The 17145-nt window shown below is 35.8% G+C and overlaps 1 protein-coding gene across 1 annotated transcript in view; it reads right to left on the bottom strand.

The window, feature by feature from the left end:
* Nucleotides 1–17145, bottom strand: part of PCLO (piccolo presynaptic cytomatrix protein) — a 591416-nt gene that overhangs the window by 175276 nt on the left and 398995 nt on the right.

Below are 17145 nucleotides of genomic sequence, written 5' to 3' on the forward strand. Positions count from 1 at the left end.
CTGTGCAAGACAGCTACTCTGATCAATACAATGATCCACAAGAATTACAAAGAACTCAGGATGAAAAATGATATTCACTTTCATCAAGGGAACAGATGAACTCTGGGTGCAGAGTTAATCTTGATTTTTTTCTATTTTTCCTGCCATTTTTTCATAAGATAGTTAATAAAGAAGTGTTTTACTTGACTTCATATGTATAATGGATATAATATTTCTTGCTTTCTTGAGGGGTAGGGGAGAAGCAGGAGGATAAAAATTTGGAACTAAAAATAAAATAATTTTTTAGAAATAAAAAAAAGTTCATTTAAAGAACAAAAAAAGACTTTTAAAAAAGGAAGTACTTGGTGATGAAAATTAACTAGACCCAAGAAAACTCCACTATTTCTAAAGAATATGAATTTTTCAAATCTAATTATCTAAGTAGAAGAATACACAAACTACCATTTTTTCACAAACACTATCATTAAGAAAGCCTTGACATTACTATTTATACACAGCAAGATATTTCAAGACTTACTACCCCTGAGTAATAAAGAAAACACATCAAAATGAGAATGATAGAAACTATCTTATAAAGCAGAAGGGCAAGTATGTACATTATTTTGAAGATGATGCTTGCAGAATTACTGTGAAATCAAATTTTAATAATTAACAGGTGAGTTCTCAACATAAAGGTAAGAGAAATATGTACTTATATGCATGACATTCTAATAAATTAATGAAAAATACAATTATCATTAATTCCTTTAAAAAGAATAATATAACTCTTAGTCCAATTAATAACTTTTAATTCATTCTTCTAAAAGAGCAAATATTGACTATTTTCCAAAACATCTATAGGGAAGCTGGGCAAGTCACTTAACCCCCATTGCCCTGCAAAAAAAAAAAATCTCAATACAATGTGACTGGCAGTTCTGTATACCTAAATATAGTCTTGGAATTCTGATAGACCACATTCTTTTTTTTTTCCCCCAGTTTCCCAAGTTTTATTGAAAGACTGTTGACCACAGGGAGAGCACCAGGGAGGTATCTTCCTAACCTCATTCTAATGCCTAAATCATACCTGGTAATCTCCCCTGGAACAAGAACAAGGAATATCCTTCATCTGTATTATGCACTTTCTTGGTTTCCATATTTGGCCACTGCCATTCTGTCTGTAACATATGTCAAAAAGTATGAGCAGAAATAGAGACTTTTCTGGTCCAGGAATATAATCTCTCTTGTACATCATCAGAACCTGTTCTCCAACAATGTCTCTCAAAGTGCCAACTATTCAATGAAACAACTCTGTAGGCCATTCAAAGCTGATGACAGAAGCCTAACACCAACATGACCAGCCCAACAGTGACTGAATTTAAAATCACTTCAGCCAATGCTCCTCATTAAATCCATTTTTTTTACTTCTGTCAGTGTTACTAAGTTTTTCTTCCAAAACTCCAGAGAGATAAACAAGACTGACTACACTTAGATCTAGACAATGGATAACTGAGAATTTAAAAAACAAACCAGAAAATGAAAACAATAGGAGCCAGCACTGAAGGCAGAACTTATGTCACAATTTTCTTCCCAGAAAGAAAAATCTCAAAGGCAGCCTAAGCACAGTCCACTGGAGCTCAAAAAGTAAATGAGAAACAGTGCATTTCCAGGAACTTGGTTTAAATCTATAATCAGCATTAGATAGAGTGGATCTATCTTTATGCCTTACAGAGGACTATTTTTATTGTAGCAATCAAAAAGGTACTTGAAAAGCTAGTAAAATGCAATAAGGACAGACACTATATAAGCAACATGGCCTGTGTATGTGTGTTTTAATTTTCATAAGCAATAAGCCAAAAAATTTAATACCCAAAGGTATTTTTAAATATCTGATACAATGTAACTACCACTCTATCAATTGACTCAATCCATTGTTGTTGATTGAAGGCAATTTGGATATAGAGAATTAGTCATCATGGAGGATGCAGTCATTTGCAAATTAATTGCTCTCTTGTGACTTTTGAGTTTTTAAAATGCTGTTCCAGGAATGCATTTTATCATCCTGAATTTTTTGCCTAAATGATATAAAAATCCAGCTAATATAGCTAAAAAGAACAGTCAATTCATTTAAGATAAAAAATTAGGAACCAAGTCACTATTTATTATTGTGTCATACATGGTAAAATGGAGAAAGCTGTGGCTTTGGAGTCAGGGGTCCTGGGTTTAATTTCTGTCTCTGTTCCTTGCTGTTTGTGCCACCTTGGCCAAAGCTATTCACCTCTCTACACTTCAGATTTCACATCTGTATAATGTAGGACTGGACTACATGGACTACATGGTCTCTGAGGTCCTTTCCAAGCTATCCTATTACCAACAGAGACCTCAAGGGACATTTTTTTTTTCCTGTTTTCAACGTTGATAATCCAGCTTTTCTCAGTGGTCATTTTATGTCCATTATTCGTAAATTTGTCAATATCCCTTTTGAATAAATGATGTTCTCTATACAATTTATTCATTTATTTATAGCAAGGAACAGAGGCTTTGGATAGGAAAGGGAGAGAGTTTATTCCAAGCTTAGTTCTGGGAGAGACTGGGGAGGTTACAACTGTGTTTGGTGATAGGATGTGGCAATCAATTTAGGGAGAAGCTAGAAATCCAATCTGTCTTGAAAGTGCAGTGATTGTGCAAATGGGAAAAATATGAAACAAGGCAGTAAAGAAGGGTAGACCCAGACTAGGGAGATCCATAAATGGCAGACGAAAGAATGTGTACGGTTGTAACTAGGGTGGTGTGATAAGTGTTTTGTCCCAGAGTACTGAATTAGTGGATACTGGCAGCACTTCATTAGGGTAGAAATAGCTGAGAATAATTACCTAAAATAATAAACTTAAAATGGCATGATTCTTCCTCTTTCCTGTACATTGCAGTGAGTGTCTCCCTCATCTCAACCCTCCTCCAACAACCCTGTCTTCCCTCTACCCACTCTATCAAATTCAATTTTTTTTAAAGTTGATTTGACAGCATATTTTCATGCTGTTTTGCCCAACTACATGTTTCTTTGTTTGTTTGGAGATTATCCCAGCTACCAAAAATGAAAACGTGACTTGCAGCTCTATGAAATATGCTTTATCCTACATGAAGTTAAGTCACTCATGATTTCTGAGTAAGAGACTGGCACAGTTATATGTGTATATAAAAACAATCATTTAAGCACTTATTTGAAAAATAGATTAGAGAGTGAAAACATTAGAGACAGGAAGACCAGTTTCGAAGTTCTACCATAATATACAACAAAGATTTACTAAGTACCAACTATGAGCCAGGTATTGTATTAAGCCCTGAGGATACAAATAATAAGAAAAAAAGACAGTCCCTGTCTGCAAGAAGCTTATTAACAGGAGAAGACAATACACAAAAATAAATTGAAAATGGAAAGGGGTAGTGCCCGAGGTATACAGCTCAGGGGCATGATGAAGGTGATGGTAGAGTCAAAGCAAGCAGAGCAGTTGGTTGCAAAGAATTACTATTATTACGATAAAGCATACAAAATATGTTGAGGCCTTGAGCCTGAGTCTTGGAAGTAGGAACAAAGAGATGGGGATAGACGTGGGAAATGTTGAGGAACTAAGATTGATAGGCCATGTCAATTGATTGTATGTGGGTTGTAAGGGAAAAGGAAAGAGATGATGATGTTGTTGACTAGGTAGAAAGTAATATAATCATGAAAATGGGAGCTTCATGGCCCTGCAAAGGTACCTGAGTTGAAATATTTACCTCTGAGCAGGCAATGGCTACCTCCTGAGAAGAAGATTGGCTTCTGTAGGCCTTGGACTGTTTTCTGTGCCTCCACTGGCCCCAGAAACAAAATGTACCAAGAATGTTGCTGGTATTTCCAGACCCTTCAACCCTCACTGGAGTGTTATCATTGATTATAAATAATTCCAACCCTGTCCAAATTCTGGCAGCATAATGGAAGTTAAAGCTGGGACTGGACACCTGCATACATTGATGATCCATGAAGACTATGTAGACACTTTCCAAGGATAAAGACAAGGGATGCGAGTGAACACCTCAGGAGCACTGACTGTATAAACTCTGTACTGGATCCTGAGGAATTTGATTTGACTTTCCAGTACCAGAAGAGTGGAAGGATAAATTGAGTCTGAAACTTGCTAGAAGACAGATAGACAGACAGATGGACAGACAGACAGACAGATAGATGATAGATATATAAACAGATAGAAAGATAGACAGATGGACAGACAGACAGACAAATAGATGACAGATAGACAGATAGATAGATAGATAGATAGATAGATAGATAGATAGATAGATAGATAGATGACAGATACATAGAATAGCATAGAGTGTGCATAGGAAGCAGGTGAGCAAAGCCTGAAATGAGAAGTGAAAACTGTCTGAATAAAGTGGAGCATAGATTCAGAGTAGGGATTTAGGGAATGTTATTTCCATTTTGAATAAATTAGCAGCTACCATATTCCTCTTTACCAATTAATAATTGAGGGATAAAATTAACCATTCTGTCATTTTAGTACCACTTGGAAGATTTGAGGCAAAGTGCATATATCATTGTAGCACCAATGAATTAGAAACAGATATGTTGGACAGTACACATCTGCACAGCTGTCCTTAGCACTTGCCACCAAAGTCCAGGCTTGGCAAACTTAGGGCGGGAGTTCACCTCCTAGAGCCTCTTTCTGTGTTCTTCAAAAAGACAGAAGAAATAAGATGTTTCTGGGATTCTGTTATTCATGCTGAGCAAAAAAAATGCACTGGCACAGAAACCTCTCCTGACCAGACCCAGGCACAGCATGGGCAGATGTTGTTACTTTATTTTCCAGGTTTATAAGGTTTTCCCTTCCCTCAGTAGTAGTAGCAGTTCTTTGAGAATTGAATGTAAATGTAAAGGCAAAGAAAACCCATAGAATATACCCTACTGGTGATATTTTATACTACCTTATCAACAAATCAACTCCAAGTAGTGCGCTTATGGCCAAGAGGAAAGACTTTTCAGTTCTAATGGTCTGTTATGAAGAAAGGATAGCCATAAATAGATTGCCAAGAGGGATGCACATTGATGGTTTAAAATGGTCACCTGTTCTCACTCAAAACACATTTTCATATATTCAATTCAATAAATATTTATTAAGTACCTACTCTATACCAGCTAATGCATTAGTTTATTGGAGATTCATAGATTAAAAAGAAAAGTCTGGCCCTACATAGCTTTTTCTTACTTGGGGAAAAGAAGAGAGAGAGAGAGAGAGAGAGAGAGAGAGAGAGAGAGAGAGAGAGAGAGAGAGAGACTGAATGAGAATATTGATGAAGATGTTTTTGGGGAGGGCAAATAGCAATCTCAGTCGGGAGAGATCTTGGCATATTTCTTGTAGATGCAGCATTGGAGCTAGACTTTGGAAGAGGACAGAATTCTATGAGTCAGAGGTGTAGACAGAGTACATTCTAGGTGCAGGAAACAGCTTGTGTACAAAAGCACAGACATATGAGATGAGTTTTGTATAACAAAAGGATTTGGTTGATTTGAACAGAATTTGTAGTGTTAAAGAGAGTAATGTGGGACTTTAAATGCCAAACAGAGAAGTTTAGATGTTACTGTGGAGGCAAAAGAGAAGTTCTGAAGTTTCTCAAATAGGTGAGTGGCATGGTCCAGGTCATCCCTGTAGTATATCATTTGTATTGGAGAAGAGAGACTGGAGTCAAAGATGCCAAATTAGGAAGGTTATTTCAAATGTTCAGGAAAGAGATGATTAAGATTTAAAAGTGGGTTTTTTCCTATATGAATAAAAGAGAAGGGAATAGATGAAAGCTACATTGTAACAGCAGAAGTCAAACAAAACTTGGCAGGCAATAGATATGAAAGTGAGGAAAAGGGAAGAATTAAAAATGACACTATGATCATGGAACCTGGATGATTAAACGAATAGTCATATAGCCTGACAGAAAAAGATAAATTAGGAAGAGAGACATATTTTGGGGGTGGAGAAAAGGGTAGGGATAGGTATAGAAGAAATGAGAGTCCAGGACCTCTCTCTTACGTACATGCATACAAATGGGGTGGGACAAGATTAGATGAGTCTTGCCCCAGAAAATTGAAATGTTCCTATGTAGATAGGAAGAGAACCAGGAGAATATTAAAGATCATATAAACCTAGGGAAGAGAGATTTTCTAGGAAGAGGTGGGTATTTAACAATGTCAAATGATATAGAGATATCAAGGAGGGATGGAACTTTGTATATTGACATGTTTTTGATGATTGCTAAAGTCATAATTTTAAAAAAATGAAAATTATTACATTTGGCAATTACTATGTCATCTATCATTGAAAACCATAGTATAAGTTAAGTTATGAAATTAGAAGCAAGGATGCTAAGGGCTAAGAAATAAAGTGTGAGGTGAGAAAAGGAGAGATATTAACTATAGATTGCTTTTTCTGGGATTTTAGCTGTAAAGAAAAGGGGACTATGGCTTGAGAAATTCATATGGTTACATGATTTTTTTAAGAAGGAGAGAAATCAGGAAATGCTTGAAAAAAGTAGTGAAGGATAAGAAAAGATAATTTTTTTTTTAAAAAAGAGTATAATCAAAGGGCAAATTCCTGTAGAAAAGTGAGCAAGGATATGATTAGAGGAGATGCCATTTGCAAGGAAAACTACCTCTTTCTTTGATATTGGAGTAAAGGAGTAAATAGGGGATTATGTTAAGGTTATATGGAATGCAAAGGTTTTTCTTTGTTCTTCATTGTTTATATGTTACAGCCTCCCTACCTCCACCAAGTTTCCTCTCATTGCTCATTTTGATACACACTTTTAATTCTTCAGAAACTATTGTATTTCATCTTTTACTGACATACAGCAACATTGACAAAACATTGGCATAAAAAATATGGGCCTTTCATTCCCTGGGAATGTTGGGGTCATTTTACAAGACTTAGAATTTCAGAATCAGAGGTATAATCTGCTGTTTTCTTCCTGTCCAAATCTGAGGTTTGTTGTTGTTGTTTTGTTTTGTTTTTGCAGGACAATGAGGGTTAAGTGACTTGCCCAGGGTCACACAGCTAGTGTCAAGTGTCTGAGGTCAGATTTGAACTCAGGACCTCCTGAATCCAGGGCCAGTGCCCTATCCACTGCACCACCTAGCTGCCCCTCCATAGGCCATTCTTGATGAAAAACTTTCTAACATGTATTAAATGAAGCTAAAATCTGAGTTTAATTCATCCATGCCTGCTCCAAATAATAAATACTGATCAGCAAGTATACAGTTTTTCTACTCAAATGTACATCATAGTCGAGGAAAGATATATTCATAATTCACTTGTTCTTTCCTATATATATCATTGGGCCATTATTTTAAGTGCTTACAAATTTCTTCCGGAAAGCTTTCAGATATTCCAAAGGTTGATGAAGCCTATACAATGTAATTCACCAATAGAAACATGTGGAGCACCAAATCATCCAGAGAGAAAATGTCTCTTTTGTGCTATTTTCATCTAACCTGTAGGCACATCCTAATAAGGCAGGTAGTTGGTTCCGTGGATGGAGCAGTGGACCTGAAGTCAGGAATACTCATCTTGCTGAGTTCAAATCTAGACTCAGAGGCTTACAAACTGTGTGACCCTGAGCAAGTCACTTCATCCATTTGCTTTAGTTTTTCTTCTGTAAAAATGACCTGGGGGGGGGGGCAGCCAGGTGGCTCAGTGGATAGAGTCCCGGCCCAGGAGTCAGGAAAACCTGAGTTCAAATCCGGCCTCAGACACTTAACACTTACTAGCTGTGTGACCCTAGGCAAGTCACTTAACCCCAATTGCCTCAGCAAAAAAAAAAAAAGAGCTGGAGAAGGAAATGACAAACTGCTCCAGTATCTTTGACAAGTAAATCAAATGAGGTCACAAAGAGTTGGACACATCACTGAATGGCAAAAACAAAGCACACCCTGGATACTAATGTTAGGGTCCAACTGGGGAACTATTTGTTAAATAGTAATTTTTACAGATATGTCCTATTTTATTTCTATTCCCCCCTTTATATTTTCATCTTTAAATCTTCATCTTAGTCAGATTTCCTACCAAATTTTCTTTAAAGTAGTTTTACTTAACACTATTTCTCTTGGCATGATGGTATGATCCTGCTCATAATCCTCATAGTTCTTTGTAAGATTATACAAAGGAGTTGGAGTTTACATTTGAAATTGCTGTTGCATTGGCCACCATCTCTCTCTACTTAACAAATCAAATCACTACAGAATCAGGAACTCTCTGGTTCACTTTCTTCTTTTTGTGACAATAATACTGTAACTTCTATTTGATATTTTGTTCAGTGCCAATGCCATTTCTGATGTGCATTTCTGATTTCTTTTTTTTGTTTGTTTGTTTTTTAGTGAGGCAATTGGGGTTAAGTGACTTGCCCAGGGTCACACAGCTAGTAAGTGTTAAGTGTCTGAGGCCAGATTTGAACTCAGGTACTCCTAACTCCAAGGCCGGTGCTCTGTCCACTGCACCATCTAGTTGCCCCCGCATTTCTGATTTCTGATGACTTCTTTAAATAGTTCAGGATTGAATGATTTCAATTGAATGTCATGGTTCATTATTATTATAATTATGCCTAATCATTGCTGCTTTTTCCCCCCTAATTATGACCTTTGCCCTAACGAAGACTTTGACCGAACACAAATAGCTGAATGAGAGATTCTTCCCCTATCAGTAGCAGGTATTTTTTATATGCTAGACTATATTGTCTCCCATTTTGTGATGTTATTTGGTTCTTATCATATCTACTCCCTTCCAATTCTTTTCTCAAATAAAGTTTTCATGAAATCATGATTTTTTTTTTTAAAAGAAGCAAACCAGAGAGGATGAGTGATCTAAATGGTAGTACTTTGGAGCAGTAAGGTTCCAATTCTAATTTTGTACATGTCAACACTTGGTTATGAGAAAATTATTTTATTGTGTCTAATAGAGTATAGCTTTGTTTTTAGCTATAGTCATATATATCTTTCTTTAAAATATTCCATTTAAACTCATGACATATAAATATTTATGAAAGAAATAACTTTCCAAATTTAAACTTCTTTGAAAAAGATCCTGATTATCTTTTGGGCTTCGTAATCCAAATCACTACCTGTAGCAAATGAGCTGGATGATTGCATCAAATATTACCAATTCTGAAGACTGCGATGCAGGCAACTTGGAACTGTGACCCAAATCAATTTTCCAGGGGACCACATCCTTCATTGCAATTGCTATACATTAACCTTTTGTTATTTGGCTTAAGGAATGCACCAGGGAAACAATTTTCAACTAAGCATATTACTCAGTTTTAAAAGAAATTTAATGCTATTTGATAAGGTAGGAAAAATGTAGGAGACTGTAAGCTTATAAAACTCACTTGTCCATAAAGCATTTCTTATTCACTCTGCTCAGGAAACAGACTAGTTAGCTGAATTTAAAAAAACAAAACAAAACCCTTTTTTGTGTGTGTGTGTGTGTGGGGGGGCTATGAGGGTTAAGTGACTTGCCCAGGGCCACACAGCTAGTAAGTGTCAAGTGTCTGAGGCTAGATTTGAACTCAGATCCTCCTGAATCCAAGACCAGTGCTTTATCCACTGCACCACCTAGCTGCCCCCAAAACAAAAAAACCTTTAAAAGCTCTACAAATATTTTTAGAATGATTTGAGTCCTCAGAAAAATTAGAATGCCTTGGGTATTCGTTTTGAACCTTAATTATCATAGTGCTTAATAAAAAGGTAAACAGGAAAAAGAAATCACGAGGGACATTAAAAAAATTATCATAGTGTTGTATTTGTTGTTCAGTCTTTTCAGTTACGTAGGACTCTTCATGACCTCATTTGGAGTTTTCTTGGCAAAGATACTATAGTGGACTGTCATTCCTCTTCCAGCTCATTTTACTATGAGGAAACTGAGGCAAACGGGGTATTATAGCTTTCCCAGGGTCATACAGCTAATAAATGTCTGAGTTTGGATTTAACCTCAGGACGATGAGTCTTCCTGACTCCAGACCCAGCACTCTATCCAGAATACCACCTAGCTGCCCTAGCTTCATTATCTATTGTACAGAATTTGTAACAACTGTACAAAATATCCTTAACACAGCAGATTGTGACTAATAATAATAATAATAATAATAACAACATATCACCTTGTCTTCCTGTGGTATGCCTTTTTTTTTTTGTGAGACAATTGGGGTTAAGTGACATGCCCAGGGTCACACAGCTAGTAAGTGTTAAGTGTCTGAGGCTGGATTTGAACTCAGGTACTCCTGACTCCAGGGCCGGAGCTCTATCCACTGCGCCACCTAACTGCCCCAGTATGCCTTTTTCTTTTTAACTGAAAAAAGAGAGCAGAAAAAATGTAAACTCTCTTGTAGAAGCATCTGCTTAGTTGGATTCCAGACAAACAGGGCTTCACTCTCTAATGTCCAGTGCTTTAAGATTTTCAGCATTATGGAAAACTTTCTTATTTATATTAATATATTTCTTAATGCACTGCTCTCTAATAATACAATCCTCTAATGATTAGGCAGCTAGATGACAACTCCTTACTAAAGCTCAGCTCACATGCAACTTCCAACTTAAAGGTTGTGCTCCTCAGCCCAGCTGCTAGTGCTTCTTGCCTCACTATAGAAATTACGTTGTATTTTCTCTGCATATATTTTCATAAACTTATATTTATTAAAAGCATATTTTTGTCTTGATGTAATGTAAGCATGTAAGGTCCTTGAGGCTGGTGACTAATTTTTTACATCTTTGTATCTCCACTACCTAGCTCAGGACCTGGTACATAGCAGGCACTTGATCAATGCTTATGATTAATCTATTTTTATCTATGATACAGAACTTTTTGACATAAATCTTGAAACATATATGGAACAAAAAATAATCTTTGTCCCACTGTTCTTGCCATGAAATTAACAAACAAACAACACATTCTTTGTTGTATGAAGTGCCTTAAAATGAGGGCCTAGTATTTCACTAAAATCTCCATTAATGAAGTTGATGAAGATGACGAGTAACTCTTATAAGTAGCTACTAGTATTATCTTTATTTTACAAATAAGTAAGCCTTTGTCTGGTTAATTGGCTCGTCCAGTGTTACAGAGCCAGTAAGTAGCTGAGGCAGAATTTGAACTTCCTTAGCAGATAAGATGCTATCACTTACTCTGGCTTAAAATGGACACATTATTTTGAAAATCTCAGGATCATGGATTTATAGGTGGAAGTATCTCAGGGGTTACTAAGACCAATCCCTTCATATTGTAAATGAGGAAACTGAGAACTAGAGTGGAGAGTGACATCTCAGAGGTGGTGAAAGTAGTAAGTTTCAGAGTCAGGTCTCTCTCATATGCACTGATTTAATATGCAATATTCTTTTTTTTTTTTTTTTTTTTGGTGAGGCAATTGGGGTTAAGTGACTTGCCCAGGGTCACACAGCTAGTAAGTGTTAAGTGTCTGAGGCCGGATTTGAACTCAGGTCCTCCTGACTCCAGGACCGGTGCTCTATCCACTGACCCACCTAGTTGCCCCAATATGCAATATTCTTTTAAATGCAAGATGCTGAAAAATAATGTTAGTCAATAACGTATGAGCAACTCCAGGTATAAAAAGCTATGCTAGGATATTTCCATTTTCTTTCCTTTTTTTGTTTTGCCATGTAATTCTCTAGAAGATAATCTAGCTTGCCAGAAGTACATCAGAATCTGGTATCAAGAGTGAAAAAGCATCATTTATATAGTTCATCCATAAACATACATCGAATATAAGCAATTTTTGTTTTTGAAAATTCATCATCAGATAAGTACTTAAAAACATTATGTCTTAGACTATAATGACAAGGCCATAGCACAATGTGCTCAAGAGACTTCTAGGTGCTTTTTATTTGTTTTGTTTTTGTTTTTTGCGGGGCAATGGGGGTTAAGTGACTTGCCCAGGGTCACACAGCTAGTAAGTGTCAAGTCAAGTGTCTGAGGCCAGATTTGAACTCTGGTACTCCTGAATCCAGGGCCGGTGCTTTATCCACTGTGCCACCTAGCCGCCCCTTAGGTGCTTTTTATATTGTCAGCTCTCTTACTACTATAGTAGTCTAATAACTTGATTAAAAATCAGACTCATTTTAGAAAATTAAGGATATATAATCAATTCTTCAAAAAAATCAGTTCAGAATATGCTCACCTTCAATTTTTATATGGCTAAACTTAGGTTAAAGTTAGTATTAAGGGCAACTCTGAAGGAGAAAATAACCAATAAAAGTTAACAACTTGATGGCTTCATGTGTAGTGGGGTGGGAAGAAAGACAAAGAATAGCAATCTAACCCACAATGCCACAATGCCTTGAGGAAAAGAATAGTGTTCAGTGGTTGATTGTGTGAAAGCCTCATGTTTTTGGTAGCAAAAACTCTTCTCAGTGCCTTCCTAAATCCCTATGCCTTGGGCCACATTCCTCAATCTGACCAGCACAAGGGGTATTTCTTTTTCCATGCCCAAAGAATGGTTCTATTAGAATGACTTTATGAACTGCTATTTTTGCATGCATACATAATTTCAAAATGTTCATTACTTAGTAGTTAAAGAAAAGTAGCAAATAAAAGATTTCCGTTTTTATAAACTACAATTCCAAGTAGAATCAAATGATAGAATATTTTAATGGTCATATAATAATAAATTAGAATGATTTATAACAGAATCATAGAATCTTAGAAGTAAAAGAGACTTTGGCTAACAGAAATCTAACCCAATTTAAATAAACAAAAATTCACTCTTTAATATATTTGACACCTAAATCTGCCTCCTTGCAACTTCAATTCGTTGTCCCTAATTCTTCCCCATGGAGCAAAGCAGAAAAAGGTTGTTCACATGAAAGCCCTTGAAATATTTAGAGACAGGTGTGATATGACTTCCCTATTCATAGCTTCTCTTTTCCACACAAAACCTTCCAGGCTTTTCAACAAATCCTTATCTGGTACAACTTTAGTGTCCATAAGTGATTATGCAGTGTAAAAATTAATCTTTGACAGGAATTCATTGATCTATTTTCACAAATTGATGACTTATAAATATATGTTTAATGAAAATAAATTCAATTCATACATTAGAATGAAAGATCTCTAGGGTTAAAGAATTTGAATTAAAATATGAAACTCCATGCCTCAAAGAAATAGCTTTGAACTCACATAGACCCAAATTCATAACTGGAATCTTCTCAATAACCACACTCTTTAGCTTATATCCCTATCCAGTATTTCTCCTGAATTTAGTTCATGTTCTTATTTAGAGGTATTCCTTTTTCCCTCTATAAGCAACTGAGGCTACCAACTCAACTGATCTTAAACACACCTTATTAGAGTGAAGTTTGTAGGCAACATTCCTTATGTGGAAGCCCTTGGCTCTCTCCCTTACTGTTCAGGAAACACTCTTCAAAGACCTTTATGAGCACGAAGTCTCTAGATTCAATGCTAGCATGATTCCTGGTTCCAGTTCATGTGAATTGCCTTTATCTTGGCTCTCAGCCTTTGCTGCCTCCTGTTTACCAGCTTGTTCCTTTCAACACGGTCCTGCAGGAGGCTGCTGCCATCTGTCCATAGCTCTTCTCTTGCCTTAGGCAATTCTAACTCCTTGTCTTTCAAACATCTCTCTGCCTCCCCTTTTCCCAGTTATCAATGGGAAGTCTTTCCTTTCTTCCTCAGACCCATCCCTAATTAATCCATTTCTGCCAATGTTTCCAGAGCCCAAAGCATCATGGGAAAGTAATTCCACTTCTTATAAATGCATACACACTCCTGCCTACCTCCTGTCTATCTCCTCTCTGTAAGGGTAGATAATGAGAAAAGGATAAAGAACTCTTTGCTTTCCTCCAACTCTCATATTTCCCTGCTACAGACACATCTATCTTTTCCTCTCCTTTTCTTCCTCTTCCCTTTGTTGTGAACATATATATATATATTAGAAGTTGACTATCAATCGCATGTGTTTGTTTTCTTAAAGAACTAACCAGGTTTTGTTCCGCAATCTGGAAGATTAGTTCTGAGTGCAGTATTTTATGTAAGAATATGCCATCTGAAAAACATCATATAAAAAAAATAGCTCTAATTATATAGCCTCCTTACTCCCCCCTTCTTTAAGTTTAGGGTTTTATTTCCTTTTTTACTTGTTATGAGATCTATAATTCCATACTCAGAGTACATTTCACAATGTAAATCAATCAATGGATCCGCAATTTATGAAATACCTAAATTGTGCCAGGCACTGTGCTAGGCATTGGCATTACATCTCTTTTAGAAGTGTGAAGTTTGGGAGTTTTTTGGTATCTTAGATAGCAAATAGTCTACTGCATGATTTTAGCTGGCAAGCTTATCTTCATATCAGATTCACCATTATCTGCACCCAATAAATACACAAACAAATAAACAAATGAATGAATGAATAAATAAATAAATGGCAAATAAATAAATTTATAAATAGACAAATAAATAAAGTGACATCCTCATAGTGTGAGAAATTATCATTAAGAAATACATAATGGGAATGATCTTCAAGTATAAATTTTCTTCAGAAATGTTAATGGTTTAGCAAGAGGCTAAATGCCCAAGGTAGAAGCTCCTGTGCTTTCTGAAGTGCCTCTGATGTGAAACAAAATAGCATTTACACTAGAGACCTTGAATATTGATTTTTCAAATTCTCATATTATATATGTATATAATTATATATAATCCTTATTCTTTACATTCACAATAATAAAGCACTATCACTTTTGATTGATTCCAACTCTAGATGAAAAAGACACCTATAAAGTAGGTTTATTTTATGAAATGCCACAAAGATACTGCTGCAAAATCAAGTTAGATTCATATGATGGTAAAATAATCTCTACTTAAATCTTATATGGTGTCTAGGGAAGATGGATAATGTAAGCCATTACAAGTGAATGGCAAAAATAAAACCATATATGTATCTAGAGTGCATTTTTCTTATTTTAACAATAGAAACATTTTTACGAAGTTCTACAATATGACACATCAAGCATTACCATTCTTATTCAATAATTTCATGTAAGATATTCTATATACAAAGACATAAGAATAAATGAAAAAACAAAAAAGAATAAGCTCAATTAATAATAAAATGGCAAATTCCAAAATGGCACCAAATAATCCATCCAAAGCCTTCATTTTATATGTAAAGAAACAAAGTCCAAGAGAAATTTTCATATGGTAACAATTTAATCATCATGATGATTTCACTTTTGCAACACCAATATGTCCCTGTCTCCACTGACACTTACTTCCATCATCCTGGTACAGTACCTCAGCATCTCACATCTGGACCATATGTAGTCCATATATAAAAAGACAACATAGTCTGCTCAGGGGTTTAACTGCCTCAAGCCTCTTCTTACTCCAGTCCATTCTCCATTAAGCCACCCAAGTGATTTTCCTAAAGCACAGGTCTGACCGTATCACCCCAACTTCATAAACTCCAATGACTCCCTATCACCTCCATGATCAAATACAAAACTCCTCTGTTTGGCCTTGTCATTCAAAATCTAGATCCATTCCCCAACCCACTGCACTTTTTCAGTCTTCTTACACATTATAGCCCTCCCACCCTCTACCTCCAAGTACGCTTCAAACCAGTGCTACTGGCCTCCTTGGTTTTCTGCCAACAAGACACTTCATTTCTTGACTCTGGGCATTTTTTCTGGCTACTGTCCATGCCTGGAATGTTTGCCTTCCTTATTTTTACTGCCTGGGTTTCCTTGCTTCATTCAAGTTCTAATTAAAATTTCACTTTCTACCAGGAGTCTTTTCCAATGCCTCTTAATTCTAGTACTTTTCCTAAGTAAATTATTCCATACACACATGTAGTGTATGTCTACACACACATACATATATATGTATTGTGTGTCTACATACATACATACACCCACATATATGTTGCTTGTACATATTTGTTTACTCTTTATCTCTCCCATTAAGTTGTCAGTTTGTTGAGGGCAAGGACTGTCTTTTTGCCTCTTTATATTCCCAGCACTTAGCACAGTACCTGGAACATAGCAGGTACTTAATGAATAGTTACTGACCAACTTAATATCTATAGTTAATTTTCATCAATACTTCCTGTAATGAAATGAAAACTGTTGTACTCTTGAAAACTATAATGGGGATAAGAAATGGCCAACTATATTTCCATCTTAACTACTCAGTATTATGCATAAAATAAATCATTTCCATAGATTATACTTCTTCACAGTTAGGCACTCCGAGTTGGAATTCATTCTGCAATCTCTCAGGCTGAAAAAAGCAATAAGAACTTGTACAGTGACAGCGTCCATCAAATTTCTTCTGTTAAGGATGATTTATATTATAATGTATATGCTATAATCAATTCCTTTTCAGACCATGTCAACATGAAAAAGATCACAGCGTACAAAGCCTTAACATGTGGTCTAATCCAATGCAGTTAGTCTGCATTCTCAAACAACAAAGGAGGAAAAAAGAAACCATAGGGTGATAGAATTAAACAATGACAACTTCAGATTACTTGTCTCAACTGTTTAGACTTGGTCTTGTTTATTTGGCCCACATGTTCTAGCTTACTAATAACCTATCAGTTAACTCTTTCTACTTACATGCTTGACAGCTAGTTAAGAATTTAGTCTTATACAAAAACTGTTTCTAGTTCATCTCCATCATCACAGGAGCCATCCCCTTCATTGACACTTTGCAACAAGCCAATATTATGTTCAGTCAGATGGATTAAAATATATACATTCTTCTAAGATGATGGTAACTTTTATTTTGAGGAAAAACAGGAGTGTTAGAAGAAAACCACAAGTAAGTTTCCATTAAACCATAAAATATAACAGAGATAAAATTGTGCAAATAAATAACCAAAAAAGTAAAAAAAAAACATCTAATAGCTGAGATGACTAATGTTTGCTATTGAGAACTAAAAGCTGATATACTGTGTGCTTTATGAGTGCAAAAGGAGGCTAATTTTACTACAAAGTAGCAACTAGAAATTAAGACCTAATATTTTCAGAATCTGGCTAAACTGTTCTGAAAAGAAGGAAAAAGAAAAAAAAAAGAAATACATATTTAATAGAGCATTAATTATATTCTGTAA

The sequence above is a fragment of the Dromiciops gliroides genome, chromosome 5 (assembly GCF_019393635.1).
Source record: "Dromiciops gliroides isolate mDroGli1 chromosome 5, mDroGli1.pri, whole genome shotgun sequence".
Taxonomy (NCBI): Eukaryota; Metazoa; Chordata; class Mammalia; order Microbiotheria; family Microbiotheriidae; genus Dromiciops; species Dromiciops gliroides.